This window comes from Pongo pygmaeus, chromosome 9, assembly GCF_028885625.2.
Source record: "Pongo pygmaeus isolate AG05252 chromosome 9, NHGRI_mPonPyg2-v2.0_pri, whole genome shotgun sequence".
NCBI classification, from domain to species: Eukaryota; Metazoa; Chordata; class Mammalia; order Primates; family Hominidae; genus Pongo; species Pongo pygmaeus.
In genome coordinates this window covers 107,434,130-107,455,997 of record NC_072382.2, presented here as the reverse complement: position 1 = coordinate 107,455,997, position 21,868 = coordinate 107,434,130, and the positions used below count along the sequence as shown (strand labels likewise).

Genomic DNA, 21,868 nt, shown 5'->3' with positions numbered 1-21,868 from the left:
GAACCAGTCCCAATGGATTACATGCATTTCTCCCTTTCTGCAAACTTCTCCCCAAACAGACATCAGCACCTCTCTTAGTATATGTCGACATAGTGTGGAGGAATATGTCTTCTCATAGCTAGGCCACTTTAAGTGGTCCCTCTGGCACTAGGACTAACTCTCCGTGGGTAGTTGATCATGTTTCAATTTAAACGCCTGGCAAAGTCCCTTCACTTTTCACAAACACAATTGCAATGGCTGTTCCTGGAAGCTAGCAGTCCTTGCCACTTTTGTCACTGGCAGATAAGGGTGGTAATTAAAATCATTCCACAGCTGTCCGCTGAAGTCTCCTCAATTTGTGGCAGACTGGCTGAGTAAGAAGATGAAACATTAGGAGGCATTTTTTTTCTTGACTCCACGTAACTCCTGCTAAAGAGCTAGTCAATGGTCTTGCATTGCCAGGAAGTTGGGGTGTCAGCTCAGAAGGCACTTGATGTTTCAGTTTCTCATTTTAGACATAACCTCAGTTGAAGGCTCTCTGCCTTACTGATTAGATGGTCTTTTGCAAATTACTAAGTCTTAACGAGTCTCATTATTCCTATCTGTAAAAGGGTTATAATAGGATCTGCTGAGAATTAGAGATTATCAGTCTATTTGTGTGTGTGTGTGTGTGTGTGTGTGTGTACATCACTGGATATAGCACACAATGAATAGCAGCTGTTATTGTTACATGATTCTATAAGCAACCCCTTTGCCCGTTGCAAGTCTGTCTGGGAATACTGGAAACTCTATCTCTCCTCTCCATTTTCAAGTTTTTAATTTTTAATATCAGCAAGCCATTCTTTCTGGTAAGGCTGAAAATTGTCTCTGAACATTTGGAGTGCTTTAAGTAGCTGAACATAGGAAACTCATGTCAAAAATTATATCTTGGGACACCCCATGGAACAAGAAGTAGTCCTCAAAGATATAAGGCTATGAGGATTTCAGATAACCCATTTCCCAGTAATTGTATTACTGCCTCCTGAAAATTTTTTTACACCATGTATGGAAAATCAGATCACAGGCCTCACAAAGAGTGAAAGTCTGAAAGCCTCATACTCTTTTTTTTTTTTTTTTTTTTTTATGAGAACACTGAGATTTATTTCACCAGTCTTTCATCTTCTAGAAAGTCTCCTGACTGGCAAAATGTCATGTTTAAATCTGTCCTCATTTTGCATTGTGACTAAGTGCAAACTTTCCAAAGTATAATTTTCATCCATGTTGGCAGCCTCAGATGATAGCCTGTATTAGCTGTCTCAGGTAGGAACCGCCAATGCTGCCTAGGTAGCATTTCCAACATATGGAATTATCTGGGTACATACCACATACAGGGGTAGTGATGGTTAATGTGCCAACTGCAGTTTCTACTGCATCATAAGAAATGTATGCTTGGCTATGTCATTTGTTCACCTTTAAATGTCTTTCTGGGTTCATTCTGAGCACAGTGGCTTTTATACAGAATAAAACAGTCTTGGAGGTTTTATTTTCCCTCTACAAACACCCAGAGGCTGTAGTTCAGTTAAGAAACAAATTAAATTTTGTGAAAGAGAAACAGTAATATGTTTGAAATATCCACAGCTGTTCCCCTTCAGCTGCATTTAAAAATGACTAAACTGATTTAATTCACATTGTGATGTCAATTGTCAGATTGGAATAAGATCTTGTGGACCTATCTTTAATGACTAAAAATAGTACGGCAATAAAAATTCTACTGAAAAAGCTGCCCTGTTCCCACTGATAGTATCTTAACAAAGCATTACATATAAAAAGTGCTTGCCACATGGTTTTTAAATATTGTGCACTAAAATCCTACTTTATACCAGAAACATGTCAAGTGTTTGGCAGAATCTGATTAATTATTTTATCCTTGAATACGTAAAAAGCAAATTTAGTTGATAGTCTATTGACTTAACCAGAAGTTGTTGATTTAAAAATATTTATATAGTATAATAAAATGTAAGGGGACTTAATAAATGCATATTTTCCCTATTTGGTATCCCCATTAATTTCTCTTCTGTTCTTTTGGTGATGAAATCATAAAATAATCAGCAGTTATACTGCATAGCTCTATTTCTTCTCTAGCTCTGCAGCACTGATGAATGGAAGAAAATTTTGACAGTTTTTTTTAGATCTCATTATCTTTTCCTTTTATGAATGACGGTGGTACCAGAATATCCACACCATTCTCTTTTCTATCATCCTCTGACTGTAAAATAAAATTATAGAACATTTTAGCAAACCTCTGAAATGAAGAAGATTTATTTTAAGATAAGTTTATTTAACATGAGAAAATTTTTTGAAATAGAAATTCAACTTCAGGTTATTCCTCTAATTTACTGTTTTTTTCTTCTAAATATTTTCTATTCTGCTTAATAGTAATGAATCAGCAACATAATTTAAAAATCTCCACTAAAGTAATGTCACTGATATTGATATTGTATCATATATAACAAATATTATTTTACTATGACAATATTTTCTTGATTCTTAGTCTGAATAAATACTTTTGGAAACTGCTCAGGTTTGAAGTAGAAACTATGGAATTACCCAAGCCTGGAAATCATTTTCACTTTATGATTTAGAGCAGGAGCCGGGATAACTTGTTAGCTTGTCAGTAGTGTAAAGTCTCAGATCCATCACAGTTCTTGACAATTTGGCAATGCAGCTGGAATGGTGAGTGGTGGGGCTTTCTGGATGAGGAAGGATGAAGGTCTCACAAGTTGATTAATAGAATTTGGAAAAAAATCCATAGGTATCAATAACAAAGATGTTGACTAAACTATATGTCAACCAGGTTATACAAGGTTCTCCACTTTATTGCCTATTAATGAGAAGGAATTGGGGTGGTGGTTGCTGACCAAAGAATAGGAAATAGGATCAAAGACAGCTGCCGATATAGTGCCCTAGTTGTTAACTCTGTTTCGCACAGGAGACTTCCTTGACAATTTGGATGTTCATAGGCCCAACAGTTAAAAGTATTGTGAAGATTCATTCTGTGTAGGCAGAGGTTTTTCCCCATCAGAAAACAGTTCCAGAATCGCATACCCTTGCTGAGTGAGAAGGGCGAGAAATATGTGACTTCCGAAACCAAATCAATTTTAAGAAGTTAGTCTGATTTGCTTGGAAAATGAGAGAAGCATGCAATTCTTGTTAAAGGTGAATGTCAACAGCAAGGCCATCTAAAGGCTCAGCTTCTCCTGCAATCTGTCATGACAAACCTGGATCCATTCAGAGAAGACAATAAAATATCTAAGAATATTTTTGCAGTGAATATTGGCTGCTGTATGGAAGCTTTGGCCCTCTTGGATAGATGTCCCTAAGACAGACAAGCTCCAATTGGAAACCATAGATGAAGCATTGACTAGTTGTCAGTCTCTTACTGCTCTGGATTTGACTTGTAATGCAGATGCAGGTGTCCCATGGGGAATGAGAAACTGACCCAAAGAAGTCTACAAGTCTAGTGGCTGCATAGATTGAAATGAAAAGTGAGAGCAATGCCCTGTTTTCATGGCATAGAACCCCTTTCTCCCTGCAACCTCTCTCCCCACTCCATATCCCCTCCATCCCATGCTACCCCAATTTCAGCTGCTTTAAGGAGAAAGATGTTTAGGGGCAGGGCTGAGGCCAGCTTGTCCTCAAGGGGAACTGAAGGTTATACACACACGTCTGAGTATGCTGGAGAGGCAAGGGAATCAAATGTTTAAGGCTTTGTTGGATACGGGGCCCACCAGCCCATCTGGTCCTGCTTAGGAGAGGGGACATCCAAATTCAACTATGGGGTTTGGATGGAATTCGCCATGGAAAGGGAAGCTAAAGTGGTGCTGTGAGTCAGTTTCTTTGGGAGAATTTAATGTACTATTTTTGCGGCTTCCACACAGAATATATAATTGGTATTGTATGCCTGTACTAGGAATGTTCATAAATATCATAAGGGATCTCCCAATTCAGAAGAGCCACAAATAGAGAGGTGTTAGTACCTTTAGTGTCTCACAAACCTAACGACCTCTTGAGCTAAATGACTGTGACTGATGATTTTTACCAATTGGATCCTCTGGCAAAAGGAGACAGCCTTTATCCAGAGGCACCCGTAAGGGGTTTGGAGATCTTTGTCTCTTAGATGCAGATACATGCTCTTGTAAATTACTGTATTCTTGTTGAAACTGAATATCTGAGGCATAGAAGCCTTGTGGCTGGCCTAATGTCTCTATTTTGGGGTAAGTCAACCTGGACTCAATTGTGTTAAAAGGTGGAAAAGACAAGCAAGCCTCAATTGTTAGATAGAAATGTTTATTCAAGAACGTAGCTGGCCTGAACCCAGCAGCATCTCAGCTTTAGGTAAAAAGGAGGCACTCTATTGCCTGAACCACATCGCTGGCTCAGCAGTTCCCATAAATGCCTAGGCCTGGTTCAGTAATAGTTCAGCTGGGCTGAAACCCAGTGATGTCTCCTGGACTGCTGCAGCTGTACATATGAAGTGCCAGTCATGCAAAATCAAAAATGAATGTGGCCACTTGGCTCAGTGGGCAGAACTCAAGGCTGTTCTCATAGTCTTGCCCAATATTCCCCTTGATAAATCTTGTTATAGTTTTACTGCTCCTTGGGTGATTTCCATTGGCCTAGCTTTTTGGTTTGACACTTGGGAAACTACAGACTGGAAGAGTAATGTTATCCATCTTTGAGACCATAAATAGGATAAACAAATTGTGGCTGTTGATTGAAGTCTCTGAGTTGCTCACTGACCTCAGTGACTAACAATGGAGAAAAGACCATTCTCTGATGAGACTGACTGGAATCAAAGTCTGATCAAGCCCGTACCTCCTGGATGGCTACCATTGCTCCCTAGAGGCATCATTATACTGGCCGTGGCAACACATTTGCCATCTTATACCAGGCACAAAATAAAAAGTCTCAAGTATCTCCAGCTGTAGATTATGTTCCCCACAGATGATTGTGGAGATATTTCAAAGATAAGGCTAGCCTTGATTTCTTGCGAGATCTTCCTGGAGGAATAACTGACTTGTTATTTATGCACATTCTGTTTTCAATTAGTAATAATCGTGCTTCAGATAAACCTCACTGGCTATGATACTGCCACTGCGCAAAGCTATTTATGCATATTCTGTGAGGCAATTATTAACTCCAGGGAGAACAATATATGGTACAAATATAATCACGTTGTTCTACATGGCTCAACTATAAATAATATTTAAATAGGCATAGAAATGAGAACACTAAATATTGTGATGCAACGCTATTGTGAATATTGGGGAAGCAACACGTGTAGGTGGGTGTGTTTTGTGATAGTGGAATAAGCTGTTGGGGAGCTAAATCTTCATCTTCCATAATAGGAAGTCAGATACTGTTTAATAAAAAATTAAGAAATAGTATAAAATGCTATTTGAGAATAAGGAAGTATACACCATAAGAAACAACTAAAATAGCTGAAAGTGGTTGCCATTGAGTGTGAGAATTGGGATGAACAGGGGGTGGAACCGGAGGCTGTGGGATGTTCTTAAGCCTAACTGAACTGTTTGACTTTTAAAACTATATGCCTACTGTATTGGTCTGCTAAGGCTGCCATAACAAAACACCACAGCCTGGATGACTTAAACAGCAGAGATTTCTTTTTCACAGTTCTGGAGATTAGAAGTCCAAGATCAGGCTGTCAGCAGGTTTGGTTTCTTCTGGGGCCTCTATCCTTGGCTAGCAGATGGCCGCCTTCTCTCTGCATCCTCACGTAGTCTCTCCTTTGTGCACAAGCACCACTGGTGTCTCTGTTTGTCCAAATTCCCTTTGTATAAGGACATCCGTCAAATTGGATTAGGGCCCACACTAATGGCTTCATTTTAACTTAATCTTATCTCAAAAGGATCATCTCCAAATACAATTATATTCTGATGTACAAGGGGGTTAGGGTTACCACATATGAATTTGGAGGGGGATACAATTCAGCCCATTAAACATGCATTAATAATAAAAAAATTCCGTCTCAAAAACCTCCTTTAGATTTAAACCATGTAGAAGGCAATAATTATCTGGGGCATCAAACTCCATTGTCAGTCCCAATTGCAATATCCATAGATCTTATTATACTTTGTTCATTATGCCAAGACTTAGAAACATTTAATTTTAGATTTATTTATTATGTTTCAAATAAGATAGCAATAACCACAATATCTTGGGATAATGTCACACCACTCTTTTCATCAGCTGTCTCCACTCGATTCTGCAAAATGTCCTTTCCACCACCTGCTTTCCTGAGTTCCCATCAGCAGTTCTTCAAGCCTCTTATCCATGTTTTTTCCTGTTTTCTGTATTTTTTCTTCTCTTTTTGACTTATTACCTTATTTTTTTTCCACAAGAACCTAACCGCAGAATTCTTGCCTGTTCTTGTAGAAGAAATTGGATGTTTATGACAAGAGAAGAAAAAAAAAGAAATCCACCTCTTCGGTCTGTAAATAGTGGCTTCTGTAATTCAAGCTGTGTTCCACAAGTCAGAACTAGCTCTGGTTAAATCCGCTGGGAGACATACATGAATCTGCCAACAAATATTGTGATTCCAAATGAAGTTTTGTAAGCAGTGATATGAATCCTGCTTTATCACAATGCATTTGAGAAGATCCTGACAGAAATCCTGAACAAGATTAATGGGGAAATATGAAATGGGATTGAACTAAGAGAGTTAATATATTGCCTTGTACCACTATCATTCTAAAATAGCAGAAAACATAGGAAGAGGCTATAAATACATACTGAAAAGAACTCAGTACTTACAACATGATAGAAGAAGAAATGTTCAGAAGCATCAATTGTATTAAAGACAGCAGAAAGAGTAATAACCAAAAATACATTTACTCAACATTTACACTCTACTCAGTCCTTCCAAATAATTTCCTTGCAAATATTGTACACTCCCATAAGAAAATCAATTTTTATTATATACTTTTGTGACATATTAACTCCATCTTCTTTTTCCAGATGGTTTCACTTTCTTAACTGGCATTATACTATTATTATGTTAAGAAGACATTAAAACATACCACAAGGATAATTAAACTCCAATTCACCATACTTTGTTTTAATTACTCAATTACCAAAGCAAAACAAAATTTAAGTAAAATTACATGAACGTATAATTGAAGAAGCACATGAACAAATATGGTAAAAGGAAATTTTGGGTAGAAAAATCAATGCATTCCCTGAGCACCCTACCATTGCTCAGGCATTATGCCAGACATTATGCTAAGTGTTACAGACATGTAAAGGTAATGAAAACAAGTTTCCCTCCTAAGACTTTGCAGCCTACTTGGTGACACTGACCTGCATAAGTATAGACATTTATAGTGTGTGTCTGACTTCCTCCCATTTTTCCCGCCTCATAATTCTGTTAAATCAAACTGAAAGAAAACAGAAAGGTCTTGGGTAAAAGAAACTTCACATTCTTTTACTCAAAGAGCCACTCTGATTTCCTCTGGGGTAGGCATTGTTCAGCACTCCTAGCTATATGTCTTCTGCCTGGCATTTAAACTTTATCTTGATTATTATTGCATACCAGTCATGAAATTATATTTATATTATTTGTCAAGTTCCTCATTACTCTGAAGAAAGATGCTACAGGAGTTTAAATAACCCTGCATCTACAAAGGCGCAGCCTGGCTTAAAGCTAAGCATTTCAGTTACACTTACGCTTTAGGTATTAGCATCTCTTTGTAATGCAAATTGTTCTACAGCAAAAGGATTTTCCCGGTTCTGGGAACCTGTGTGGCAAGCGCAGCGGAGACTAGCTCATCTGCAACGTGCAGTAGTTCTGCTGCATTATATGGGTACCTCGAAGCAGCAGTGAGATCAGCCTGACTCGGCTTAATATGATAAGTCATGGTTTGTGCCAGTCAGTGGCCCAATGTGTTAAGTGTGTGTGAGTATTAAGAATTTTTTTAGCATAAATTTTATGGAAAAATTATGAACAAGAAATGAAATTTACAGAATTCAAATTATGAAGAATCTCTGATATACTTTGGATATTTATCCCTGCCCAAATCTCACGTTGAATTGTAATCCTTACTATTGGAGGTGGGGTCTGGTGGGAGGTGTTTGAGTCATGGGGGTGGATCCCTCATGGCTGGGTGCTGTCTTTGAAATAAGTGAGTTCTCACATGATCTGGTGGTTGTAAAATGTGGCATTTCCTCCCCCGCCCTCTCTCTCTTGCTCCTGCTTCTGCCATGTGAGACACCTGCTCTCCCTTTGCCTTCCACCATGATTATAAGCTTCCTTAAGCCTCATCAGAAGCCAAGCAGATGCTAGGACTATGCTTCCTGTACAGCCTGTAGAACCATGAGCCAATTAAACATCTTTTCTTTATAAATCACCCAGTTTCAGTTATTTCTTTATAGCAATGCAAGAACGACCTAATACCCCCTCCTACAATTTCTTCAGAGGAAACAATATTGCCAAAATCAAATTGCTTCAATACAATTTTAACTAAATCACTCAGATTTTGATTTTCCTTTGTTTTCCTATATTGTTGTTATTATTTTCTGAAACCATGTTCTAAAGTACAACTTTTGACTTTTACTTATGAAAGTTTAAGCTTTTATCTCACCTTTTTATTGAGTGTTGAAACTGAGTGAGCTCTCAGTTTTGGATGTCTAAACATTCAGTGAAATTTCAAATTGAACAGAAGGTATGAGAGTGAGGAAGAGAGGTCAATGGTACAGTAAATGGAGAACCAATTTAAATACAAAAACAATAACAAAAACTAATAAACGTTCAGGCCTCATATACCATCAGGGAAGTTTTCGCTCTTTCTTCTGTTCTTAACAGGCTGCTGACCAATTTTTGGTTTGGAAAATAAGACAAAAATTGCATATGGCATATGTAAATCAGGAAAAGCTACATTTCAGATTGTGGAGTCTAAGTAAAAATTTTAGTGACTTCATCTGTTGTTCCTTAAAGGGCTATTACATTTCTGACCCTGTCTCTAAAGATCTTAAAATTCAGTGAAATTGACAGAATGCTATAGACTATGAATCACCCACAAACAAAAATTAGAGATAAATGGAATAATAAATAATTAGAGATCAATGGAAATAAACAGAAAAAAATAATTCTGACAACATAGATGGAAAACTTGATGGATTTGGAGAATTTCACTTGGCAGTTGAAGAATGAGGATTTTCATGTAGGAAAAATGGCAGAAAATTCATTTCATATGCAAGACTGAGAGAACATTGCATATGAAAACTGCCCAGTGAGATGCCTGGCATGGGGGAGCCGACAAATAAATATATATTTTTTCCCTGTGACCAAAGATAAAGAGGGTCCATGACTGGCATGTTTGAGTAAGAGTTATTTGAAGAACATGGCTGGAGTGAACAGTGTGCAAAGGAATGATGGAAAGAGACAAGATGTCCCAATAGAAAAAGTTGTGCTTTGAATCCAAAAATGGCTTCCTTTACCTACTAGTTGTGTGATCTTACTCACTAGGCCTGAGTTTCCTTATCTGTGAAAAGAGGATTATTTCAGTTTCCTAGGGATGTAGAAACAAAGTGCCACAGATTGGGTAGTTTAAAACAACATAAGTTTATTATCTCACAATTGTAGGGGCTAGAAGTCTGATGTCTGCTCCCTCTGAAGGGCCATGCTCCCTCTGAAGCTTGGAGGGAACTCTTGCCCTGCCTCTTCCTAGTTTCTGGTAGTTTGCTGGCAATCTTTGTCATTTTTTGGCTTGGAGCAGTATAACTTCAACCTCTGCCTTTGTGGTGACACGATGTTCTTCCTGTGTATCTCCATCTTCACATAACCACCTTCTTATAAGGATATTAGTCACGTTAGAGGCCCACCCTGCTCCAGGATGGCTTCATCTTACTAATTACATCTGCAATGACTCTACATCCAAATAAGTTCATGTTCTGAGGTAATGAGGGTGAGAATTTCAAAATATCATTTTTTAGAGGGACACAGTTCAATGCATATCAGAGATAATAGTAATACCTATTTATTTCATTGTGTTGCTGAGAGATTTAAATATAATAATGTATGATAATGTATACATGTTATAAAATAAGACTTTTCATGCAATTTTATCTATCCTTACCCCCTACCCAGGTGCGTTTCATGTGCCTATCACCCCTCAGAGAGTAGAGAAACTCCCACAAATGTTATATTTGAACTAAGAATATGAAATATAAGTATTCTTTAATTGAATTTTTGCCACACTGTCAATGATACCTAAGATTGTATTTTTCAGTAAGAAAGTATAATTTTCTGATTGCTTGTAAAGATGCAATTAATGAGAGTTAAAATTAATTGAGTGCATGTTATGTGCTGAGTACTGTTATGAGTGATTTATGAGAATTAATTGTCACCAAAATAGGCTCATGATCATTTTTATTTTACAGATGAGGAAATGGAGGTACAGAGATATTAACTGCCTTACACAAGGTCATATAAATAGTAAGAGTTAGAGCCAGGATCCAAAATCAGATAGTATGATATTAGACCACAGGTTCTGAAATTCTTCCCTGTATGTCTTTCAATCAGAGCATGCACATAAATAAGTAAAGAGCCATTTCCACTTTTCCACCCTTAGTTGCCCTAGTTCTTGAAATCATAAATGTTTCACCATGCCTCAAAGAACAAATTATATACTAAAATAAACTGACAGTGTCCAAACCCAAATGGCTGCTTTTTCGGTCCTTAATCTATGTACCTTAGAAAGGTGAAGAGAAAAATTGTTTCCCGTTGTCCTGATTTCCTTGTATAAAATGCATGGTCATGAAATTTACCTAATTAATGTAGCTTGACTTTGTTACACACGCGTAAAAAATTAGATTAAAAACAAGGGATTAGTTAAATTTCAAAACATATGACTTCTAAAATCCCATATCAAACTGCTAGCAATTTTCAGAGGCCTATATTAAATGGATGTCAGCATCATGGAGTAAAGGTTACTTATGTCTGGCTATTAGCTCAAGCCCTTCTGTGCCTGCCTTTTCTGTCCTATTCCTTGCCCTTTGGCCATTTGGTTCCCATTATGCCCTCTCCAGTGCACAGGAAGGGAAGATGTCAGTATGTGAAAGTCGTATTTGTCATGTAATTGCTCTAGGCAGGCATTTTATGCTCTAAGGTGACAAAAGCTTTATTTAGAGGCTGTTTGTGAACATTCTGGGAATGCTATTCATCTGAATTATCTCTGTTACTACTATTATATGTAATAAAATATTAATTGAATAGTTGGAGAAAAATAACATAGCAAGCCAGCAAGATGAAGATTCATTCTTCACCTGTGAGTGTTAGTGGTTATAATGGATGGAATTGTGACCCGCCAGACATGCAGGTTATTTTGCTGTACAGTAGGTTACCCAGGCCACTCTCTGAATGTAAAAACAAATGTAATAGTGAAGTAGCATTCATCTCTTCCCTGAGTAACAGACCTGCACTTCCAACACTCTGTGGGACATTTGCATATGAGGGTGGCACAGGCAAGTTCTAGCTCATTAGTCTTCAAACCAAACATCATCTTTTTCTAACCAAGACTTGGGACTCAATTTATGCATTCTGGGGATCTCCTGTGCCTGTCTTCTCTTCTGTACCTGTAATTTGCTGTCTAATCCTTGAAAAAATCTTTACCTGTCTATTTTATTTTGGTCACTTTTTATGACCCATGCTGTATTTTTAGCAATGTTGATTCTCCTTTGTCTTTCTAATTCCACATTTATTTCCATTTATTTTTCTTCTTACACTACTTTCCTGAACTCTATTCTAGAGCATTTGTATCACTGCTCTGTGTTCTTGCTTTGTGTAGGTGCTTGCTTCAGTAAATTAAAATGATTGCCATATTTTCCACTGGATTTAATTTTTGGTGCATGTCCTTTGGCTGTTTTTCGTTGTGCTTACAGATTTCTATGTTGTAATAATATGGTTCTGCACGTACACTTATCTTCACTACTAGAAATATCTTCCTTTTGTTAATATGTAAGATTAATTAGAAGGCACAGGTAGGCAAGAAATGCTCTATAAATATAACGTATGATATTCTGTAATGTATTCAAAATATAAATCTTACAAGAATCTACTGAATTTACAGAAAATATTGGTAATTATTTTGAAATGGAATTTATCCTATCATTTATAACTGTCACTATGAGATTTAATGAAAATTTAAAGTGTCCTCTTTAAATGACAGTGTTTGGAAATGTATGATACACTTGACACATCTTGCTCTAGTTGTAAAGGAATGAATAGAAAAAAAATTTAAAAACTATTACTTTACTCTGGCCACAACACTGAGCTAGTTTTCAGATTTATTACTATAAAGCACCCAAATGTTGTATCAATGCTATATGAATGCAGATGTGTAAACACCACGATAAGTTTTTTCACTGCTCTAGTCGTGAGCCATGGTCCATACTAGATACTCAAAAATTCTTAATTCCCTTTCCAGGTTATCCTGTAACTAGAATGTTGCTTTTGTGATAATTCACTATTATTTCATTGAGTAAGTTTGAGAAAAATAATGATTTACCAACATTTCATTTAATCTCCATGGCACACTAACAAGATAGATACTATTAATATTTCCCCATTAAAGATGAGGAAATTGCTGCTTTGAGAGGATAAGCAACTTGCCTAATACAACAAAGCTAGTAAGTGAAGAGGCTGGGATTCAAACCCCAGCAGTTGGATTTCAGAACCTGAGTTAGTTTGTTTGTTTTTAAAGAGACAGGGTTTCATTCTTACCCAGACTGGAATTCAGTAGCACAATCATAGCTCATTGCAGGCTTGAAATCCTGGGCTCAAACAGTCCTCCCTTCTCAGCCTTCCTTCTGAGTATCTAGGACTATGGGCATGCACCACCATCCAGGCTAATTTTTTATTTTTATTTTTTGTAGACATGGGGTCTTACTAAGTTGCCTAGGCTGGTCTCAATTTCCTGGCCTCGAGTGATTCTCCTGCCTTGGCCTCCCAACGTGCTGGGATTATATGTGTGGCCACTGCACCCAGCCAGAGCCTGAGCTTTTAACCACTATACTCTGCTACTGATGGAAATAATCTATCATAATATGTAAGACACTATGAGACATCGTGTATTAGGCCATTCTTGCATTGCTATAAAGAAATATCTGAGACTGGGTAATTTATAAGAAAAGGCGTTTATTTGGTTCATGGTTCTGCAGGCTGTACAGAAAGCATCTGCTTCTGGGGAGGCCTCTAGAAGCTTACAATCATAGCAGAAGGTGAAACAGGAGTTTGCACATTACGTGGTGAAAGCAGGAGCGAGAGACCGAGGGGTGAGGTGGTACACACTTTTAAACAAACAGATCTCATGAGAAATCACTCACCATCATGAGAACAGTATCAAGAGGGATGGTGGTAAACCATTCATGAGAAATCTACCCCCATGATCCAATTATCTCCCACTAGGCCCTACCTCCAACAGTGGGGATTACATTTCACTATGAGATTTGGGCGAGGACACATATCCAAACTATATCACAACACACCTGTATTAATACTATTTTTAAATACAAACAACTTTACAGGATAGGTAATATTTTCCTGACAAGAAGGCCAATGGACAGAGAAGTGAAGTGCCTGGCCCAAGGTCGATAGACCTAGGACGTGTGGGCAGAGATCTGGGAATAGGAAATCCAAAGCCCATATGTTCTTATCATACTGTGCTGCCTCTTGTTACATCATGCTATCTCACGTGCATGCAGAGTGTGAGTTGGGGTCAAAAGCATGGTAAGCATTAAAGGAGGGGTGCTAGGCAGGAAGAGTTGTGTTTAATTAAATTCATTCCTGGAAATGTGTAGCTTTATTGCCTGAATAAATGGATAAATATCTTGACACACTATTAAACTAAATCATTTGAAATGTCTGTGAGATTTCATAAGAAGGTAAGGCCTTAAAATTATACATTTCTTGAAGCTATCTTGATTTTGTAAAATATTTATTGAGAACTTAAATATAGCAGACTTTATTTCCAAACTCTGTTAATGCTTTAGAAGTGAGAAAGAAGAAATCCTCTTAGGACTCATCCACATATTTTTTTTTTCATTGTTTTTCATTCATATAAACCCCTTAAACATACTTGGCAGTGTATTTAAAAGTTTTGTACTCAGCTTTCAGCAGTAACAGCTGGAGCGGCATCAACAGCAGATGGACTAGGCAGCAGAAAAGACTCAGAAAGCTCTCATAACTGAAGGTGACCCGACACATGAGGGCATTCGGGTGTCAGATGAGAGGACAGATGAAAAGTATTTGGAAGAATAGCAGGGATCTGGGAAGGGAAACATTCCCATCTACCTTTCCATTAGATAATAGAGTCTTAACTATCAACACTTCTTTTGCACCTAACACTATTTCTCAATCCCTTTTCCTAAACCAAGTAAAGGATTTGTTTTGGGGAATAGCAAATTTGTGCCCCAAATGGATGAATGTACTTCCAGAACTGATCTTAAATTGCATGGGTCTATTAGACAAGAATCTTTGATTCATCATACCGGTTTAAGCAAAAAGAGTATTTATTGATTCATGTAACTGGAGATGTCAGGTAGGAAGGCTGGTTTTAGGTATTGTTTGGTTCAGAGCCTTAAATACTGTTGTCAGGACTCTGTCGCTCTATCTCTCAACAAGCAAAAAGGGCTAGTGGTAGCCCTAGACTCAACTTATCTGCATTTCCACTCTAGGAAAGCAGCAGTCTTTTCTTATTGCTGTGGCAGATAAGTCCATAGATAGATCCTGACTGGCCAAGCTTGGGTCACATGCCCTACTCTGAAACAATCACTATGGCTGGGAAGGGAATATTGTAGTTTGTCCAAATCTGGGCCATATATTCACCTCTGTGGTTATAGGAAAACAAGATCTACCCCATTTTTGGTAAGGATTCTCCATGAACTGGAGAATTGGGAGAGATTCCCCATAGTGAAAGGAATAAGGGAAAGGGCTATATAGGAATGTAAGAGAATAGATGCTCATACTAATTGCTATGCATTTATTTCTGTATATATTTCATGTTCTTAAGAGTCTGAGGCTAAAAAATTTAGCCAATTATTTTTTTCCCTTTGTGTGTACACTTAAAATGGTAATAATGGGTAATATTAGTTATTTGTCTATCTGTCACCCTACTACGTATTTTATATACGTTTTCTCATTTAAATCCTACAATTGCTTTACTATTATTACCATTTTACAAATCAAAGGACTGAAATTCATAGAGATTAACTTGCTCAAGCCTACACACAAGGCAACATTTGCTGCAGAATAACTTATCCTACTTAGTAGTAGTTGCCGTATCATTTTAATTTCTGCACAGGCTCATCATACACAGGACACTTTCATTAATACTTTGAGTGTGAATCAATAGTGATATCAACACTAATGTGTAGCAGAGGTACCATTACATAAATAATAGTTTATTAATTACTAGCATTTATTTGACACTACGTACCAGACATTAATATCCATTTTCCCCCATAGCAGCCACAGTGATTTTTTGAAAGTATAAAGCAGATCATGCCATCCCTTTAAAAATTTTCATGGACTTACTTTGCACTTAAAATGAAACCCGAACTTTTCACCATGTGCTAAAGGCCTTGATTCTCTCACTGACCTCAACTCACACCCCTCCTTCCTTGCTCATTTTGCAACACATCAAGTTCTTTTTTGGTTCAGCACATTTGCACTTGCTGTTTCATCCCCTGGAAGGTTTTTGCCTTTTTTTGTTGTTGCTATTGTTGTTCTTTGCAGGACTGATTCTCTCTTATATTCTGATCTCAGCAGAAATATCACCTGAAAGACAGGCTTTCCAGGACCACCTATTAAAGCAACCGCCCACTCTGTCTCTCTCATGAGACAGAGTTTGTCTCTCTCATGTCCTCTTATTTATTTTTTTCATGCTGTTACGATCTGTCATTGTCTATCTTGTTTTGTTCATGTGTCCTCAGCACTTTGAGCATAGAGCCAAGCACATATTAGGCACTCAGCACTTTCTGAGGAGAGAAGAACACTACTGGAATCCTATTTTATACCAGTAAGAAAATGAGGGGTTAGATGGGTTTTGGTAAATTTTCCAAATGTTGCATACCTGGTAAGTGGCAGAGCCCTTATTCAAAGCCTTATTTCTTGACTCCAGAACCTATCCACTTACCACCCTTATTGGTTAGGGGCTTTCCTAGAGCCTAGTTAGAACTGGAACTAAGCAACGCAATAGTGTCCCAACACCATGTTTCTCCAGGGGAAAATATTGATTGCTTATCCACTTGGAGTTATTCATAAAGTACAAGCAGGGTTGTCTGTGTATCAATCTCCTCCTTGAAATTTTCTTCACTTTACATGAATTTTATTACCATTGTTCAATTCCTGAAAATGTTTCAAACCTACATAGCATTGCTGAATATGAAACAAATTAATGGATGAGATCTTCTTTATTAAGAATCTTCAGTTATTCCATTGTCTGAATAGGAACAGATGAGAGGTAGTTTTATGATTCCTCTTCCTTCCCCCATTTCCCTCTACCCTTATAAAAAATGGCATGTCTCACTCCTCAGGATAACTGTGGTATTTATTTCCCAGCCTAGATGAGGAGACCAGCTGGTCATTCCTAATTTTTTTCTTTTTTCTTTTTTGAGACCATGTCTTGCTCTGTTGCCCAGGCTGGAGTGCAGTGGCACGATCTCGGCTCACTGCAAGCTCCGCCTCCCAGGTTCACGCCATTCTTCTGCCTCAGCCTCCCGAGGACTACAGGCGCCCACCATCATGCCCAGCTAATTTTTTGTATTTTTAGTGGAGACGGGGTTTCACCGTGTTAGCTGGGATGGTCTCGATCTCCTGACCTCATGATCCGCCCGCTTTGGCTTGCCAAAGTGCTGGGATTAACAGGCGTGAGCCACCGTGCCAGGCCAATTTCTTTCTTTTAAGTAAGAATCAAAGCCCTTTTTCATAATCTTCCCTTCCAAAATCTATAAAAATATCTCTATTTATGAGCAGAATGATTTAGCGAGAAGGGTATGAATCAGAAGCCCAGAGTTCTAATTTGGGTTAACAATATTAACTATTTGTGATACAGCCCTATGGGGAAGTGGAGAGGAAAGAGGGACATTGTGTTCCCATCCTGCTCGTCACTTGATATTCATATTCTTTTTTAATGCACTCCAAGACCCAATTAAGTCACTACTATTACTATTTCAAAGATAAAAAATTAGGTTCATAAAAGTTATGTCAATTTCCTAAAAAGACAAAGATGGTAGTAGGTAACAGAGAAGGGACTCAAATCAAGGTGTGGCTGAGTCCCAAGTCCTCACATGAACCACTATGATATCACACTAGAAGATGGTCCCAGGTAGTGGAATAATATTTTTCATTGCCAACTAGTCACAACAAATCCACCAAACCTGTTTTACCCATAAATTCGTATCAAATAAAGCTAAAGGAACCCTTATATGTTACATGGTGAAGGGTGGAGAAACACAGGTAGAAACCGAGAAGGGATTCCACCAGCAAGTGGGCAATCATGCGGAGAAAACAAAGGAATGCTGGCTCCCTGAAGGAACTCAAAGGTCTTTGTGAAAAAAATGAATATGTTCTAACTAAACAGAGCTCATCCTTGGCAAGGTGCGAGGTACTGAAAATTTGCTTCGTCTGTTTTCTTTTCTCCTGCTCGCACTCTCCCAGCCTTCCAGGCACCCACCCTGAGTGCGGTAATGGAACATCTTACTCTAAAATCACCGTCTGCAGATTCCTTTCCTAAAAAGCATGGGGGAGAGGGGAGGAGGTGAAACTCAGGGGTAGGAGCAGAACAAATGGGTACCACAAGGGTGCTGGTCTCTGTGAATTCGAGCCCAGAGAAAGCACTTAACAGTTGGAAAGTGAGTATAAACCCTGAATGTCATTTACCTGCTTCATCATGGCCTAGTTTTTTAATGTGGTCTGAGTTGAAGGTTGCCAGGTATAGCAGGTAAAAATGCAGGATGCTCAGGTGAATTTGAATTTCAGATACATATCAAATATTTTTTAATATGTCCCATGCAACATTTGTAAAACATTTTTCCAAAAAACATGCTGCATTGTTCATCTGAAATTTAAATTTAACTGGGTGTCTTGTATTTTGTCGGGCAGCCCAACCTGAGTCTCATTTTTTTCAAAACAATAAAACATATAGACAATGCCATTTTCTTATTCATAGGTGGGCATTAAGAAAATCCTCCCCAGACTGAGCAATTACAGTCACCCCTTTGTTCACTGACAGGATGGGGCTTCGAAGCTGCTACTACCAGAGGCTGCCTCTGCGGATGTGACATTTGGGACTTGCCACGCCAAAAGAATATGGGAGATGGGGTGAGAGAAAAAGGAACTAAAGAGATAGATTAGAGGTCTCTCTGTCTGCCTCTGCCTTCCAGATAAGTTGCAATAAGAATTTTCATTTATATCTCTTCTATAGTCTAAGACTGGTGAAGGAAATCTGAAAGTCACAATATGTTTTTAATACATTTTCCTTACCCTTGAATCTCAGTTGTGCTGCTGTTTTCCCTGCAGCCCTCTTAACAGCTGATCATGAGCCTTCTCTCTCATCTAACTACATAAAGAATGCCTGCATGGTTAATTTTATAACTGAGGGAAGGGGAATTGTGCTCTGGTAAAAATGCAACTCATCGCTCCCAAATAGTTCAACCCTCTCCCTCCACTCATCTTGCATATAAATTTGCTAAAAATTGTAGCACCACAATCAGGATTGCATACATGCTAGACAGCTTCAGAAATCGTAGCCATAAAAAAAAAGCAGTAATCAATAATAGTTTTTTTTTTTAAATGCTTAACAGCGTTTCAGATATTACATTTTCTCATAAAAATAATTTTGGAGAAAGCGACCTACAAACTTATCCTTTTTTTGGCTTATGCCAAAAGTCTGCTTACTACTAACTTGAGGAGTCAGGTGAAACTCGGAAAGATGCTAGGGTGGGGTGGGGGAATTATCTGAATATTCAGGCAGGCTTTACAATTTATATATAAGTTCTTTTTAGTAGTTCAGCTGTATTTCAGGAGGAAGGTTGGGGTCAGGTATATTTTGAGAAAGCTCCTTATGGAATTTCCTTTTCTTCTCCCCATAACCCATCATCAAGAAGAGGCTTGGTTATGTTTTGTTACTGACAGAGATGTGCACCCTTTTTAGCCTTCTTGAAGACTGATGCCTCCAGGACCTAACAGGGTGGTTTTTTAAAGATGGGCTTTCTGTGGCAGGTTCATTAAACTGACTTGCATGGCAAATGTCATTGCCTGGAGTTTATTAGGTCCTCTCCAATAGTGGCCAGATGGTTAGTGAGAGCAGCTGAACCTGTCTCTTGGGTCAAGAACTACTTCTCCCTCTCTTTCACCTCTTCTGAGAAAAAAGAAAGAGGGGAACAATTGGCAAGCTATCTCCCAGAGCGAAAACTAAGTTAAGTGATTGCAACTGTCACCCACAACAAGGCTGTCATGTTATTATTGCAGGTAGAAAATTAATACATGGATGTTATTTGTTTGGGTTCAAAGGAGACAAGCTGTTCTAACATGGAGACCTTAAGTAAAACTCCATGCAGGACAGATGAAAGCTGTGAAGCAAAACAAAATGAAAGGCTTCCCAATCCTTATAGGTCTACAGTGATGGATCAGTGGAACACACTGAGAAAAAATGGAAACCAATGAATTGTTATCAATCAGATAACAACCTTATCCTTAAATCTTTGCAACTGCTTTAAAAATTTATATATGGGAGTTAAAAAAAATTGATCTTGTGGAGGTAGTGAAAAGAATGGTGGCTCCCAAAGGCTTGGAAGAGTAGTCAGGAGGGGAGGATAAAGAGGGGATGGGTAATGGGTACAAAAATACAGTAAAGATAGAAGAAATAAGATCTAGTGTTTGGTAGCTGTACTAGTCCATTCTCACACTCCTATAAAGATATTACCTGAGACTGGGTAATTTATAAAGGAAAGAGGTTTAATTGACTCACAGTTCTGCATGGTTTTGGAGGCCTCAGGAAACGTAAAATCATGACAGAAGGCAAAGGGGAAGCAAGGACTTCTTCATTTGGCACTAAGAGAGAGAAGAGTGAAGTAAAGGGGAAGAGCCCTTATAAAACCATCAGATATTGTGAGAACTCACTCACTATCACGCGACAGCATAGGGGAAACTGCCTCCATGGTCCAATCATCTCTCTCCCTCAACATGTGGGGATTATAAGTCCCTCCTTTGACAAGTGAGAATTACAATTTGAGATGAGATTTCAGTGGGGACACAGAGCCAAACAATATTAGTAGCACAATAGGGAGATTCTAGTTAACAGTAATTTATTACACATTTTAAAATAACTAGAAGGGTAAATCTGGAATGTTGCCAACACAATAAAATGGTAAGTGTTTGAGGTGATGGATATCCCAGTTACCTAGATTTGATCATTACACATTGTATGCTTGTATCAAAGTATCACACATACCCCATAAATATGTAAAACTATTATGTAGCTATGAAAATAAAAACAGATAAGAAAGTGTGTTAGTATAAAATATAAGTTAACTTTCAATTTTTTTTATTTTAAAGTTTTAGATTTACATAAAATTGCAAAGAGGGTACAGAGAGTTCCCAAAAACCCTGCACCCAGTTTTCCCTATTTTAACATCTTACCTCAGTGCGGTATATTTGTCACAATTAATGAACGATATTAACAAATAATTATCAAATAAAATTCATACTATATTCAAAAATAAATAAATAAAAACTTAGAAATGATGACTAACTGACCTAACTTCATTTTTATTTGGTTACCTGAATAAAAAATTTTAAATATGTGTGAAGCTATTTGTTTTTCCTTGGAATTCATTAAATTCTACACTTGCCGTCATCTTAGGAATTTAGCTGTAGATCTTTCTGTTCCCGCTTTGTTATTAGTGTTTTATTTTTATTAGTTAGCAGACTTTTAGATAAGCAGTTATTTTAAATTTCAGGGGATTTATAGATTGAATCTGCATTTTACTACTTGTGAGACGGTTAGACATGTACTTATTTATATTTAGGGAGAAGATGGACTTAAATATATTTTTGATCAAAATCTCTATCAGTTTTTAAAGAATTTGTTTGTCTGTGGATCTGATCTGTCTGTATATCTGATTTTACAACTTTTGGGAAAAAGGATTGAATTACAGGTATGCTCAAAGACCTTGACATTCCTCAACTTCTTTATCACAGTTAAAATATTTTAGATCAAGCCACAATAATAAAAAAGAATGAAGATTATTACAAATTCTGAAGAGTCTTAGTACCATAACTTCCCAGTGCAAATTGATCTTTACTTGCCTTTTCTCTCTTTTCTCTCTTTGCCTTCCAACCTTGGATCCAGGGATAAAGGACTTCAAGTGCCTGGGCCACAGGGGAATTAAAAGTTGCCCATATTATTGTTTATCTTTTCTTTTCTCTCTCTGGTTCTAGATATGAGTAGCATTTTAATTTATTTCAACCAGGACTCTAGGGGTGTGTTTTAAAGTAGCCTTTCAAAATTAATTGAGCCCCAAAACAAAGATCAACAAATCCAACTCATGGATGAATAAATAGAGAACAATAATATTAGATCAATGGAAAAGATTTTTAACACACACACACGAACAACACTATGAAATGCAGAGTAGGATCTATCTCTTTAATCAGATTTAATATATTACAAAGAAATAAATTTTAGAAATAGCTATTTTCTATTAAATAGAGCAAGACAGATTCAAAAGAGAGGACTGAGATATGAAAATTGAAGTAGATCAAATAAAATTAACATTGAAAACAGTAAAAGGTAACAGGCTGTACAGATTATTTGAAGCTAAACAGAAGGTA

General features: G+C 37.6%; 1 protein-coding gene and 1 pseudogene across 6 annotated transcripts in view; both read right to left on the bottom strand.

The window, feature by feature from the left end:
• The window catches only part of GRIA4 (glutamate ionotropic receptor AMPA type subunit 4), a 381,426-nt gene that overhangs the window by 157,060 nt on the left and 202,498 nt on the right, over positions 1–21,868 (bottom strand). The window lies entirely within an intron of this gene.
• LOC129009214 (U4 spliceosomal RNA) lies at positions 4,933–5,124 on the bottom strand (annotated as a pseudogene).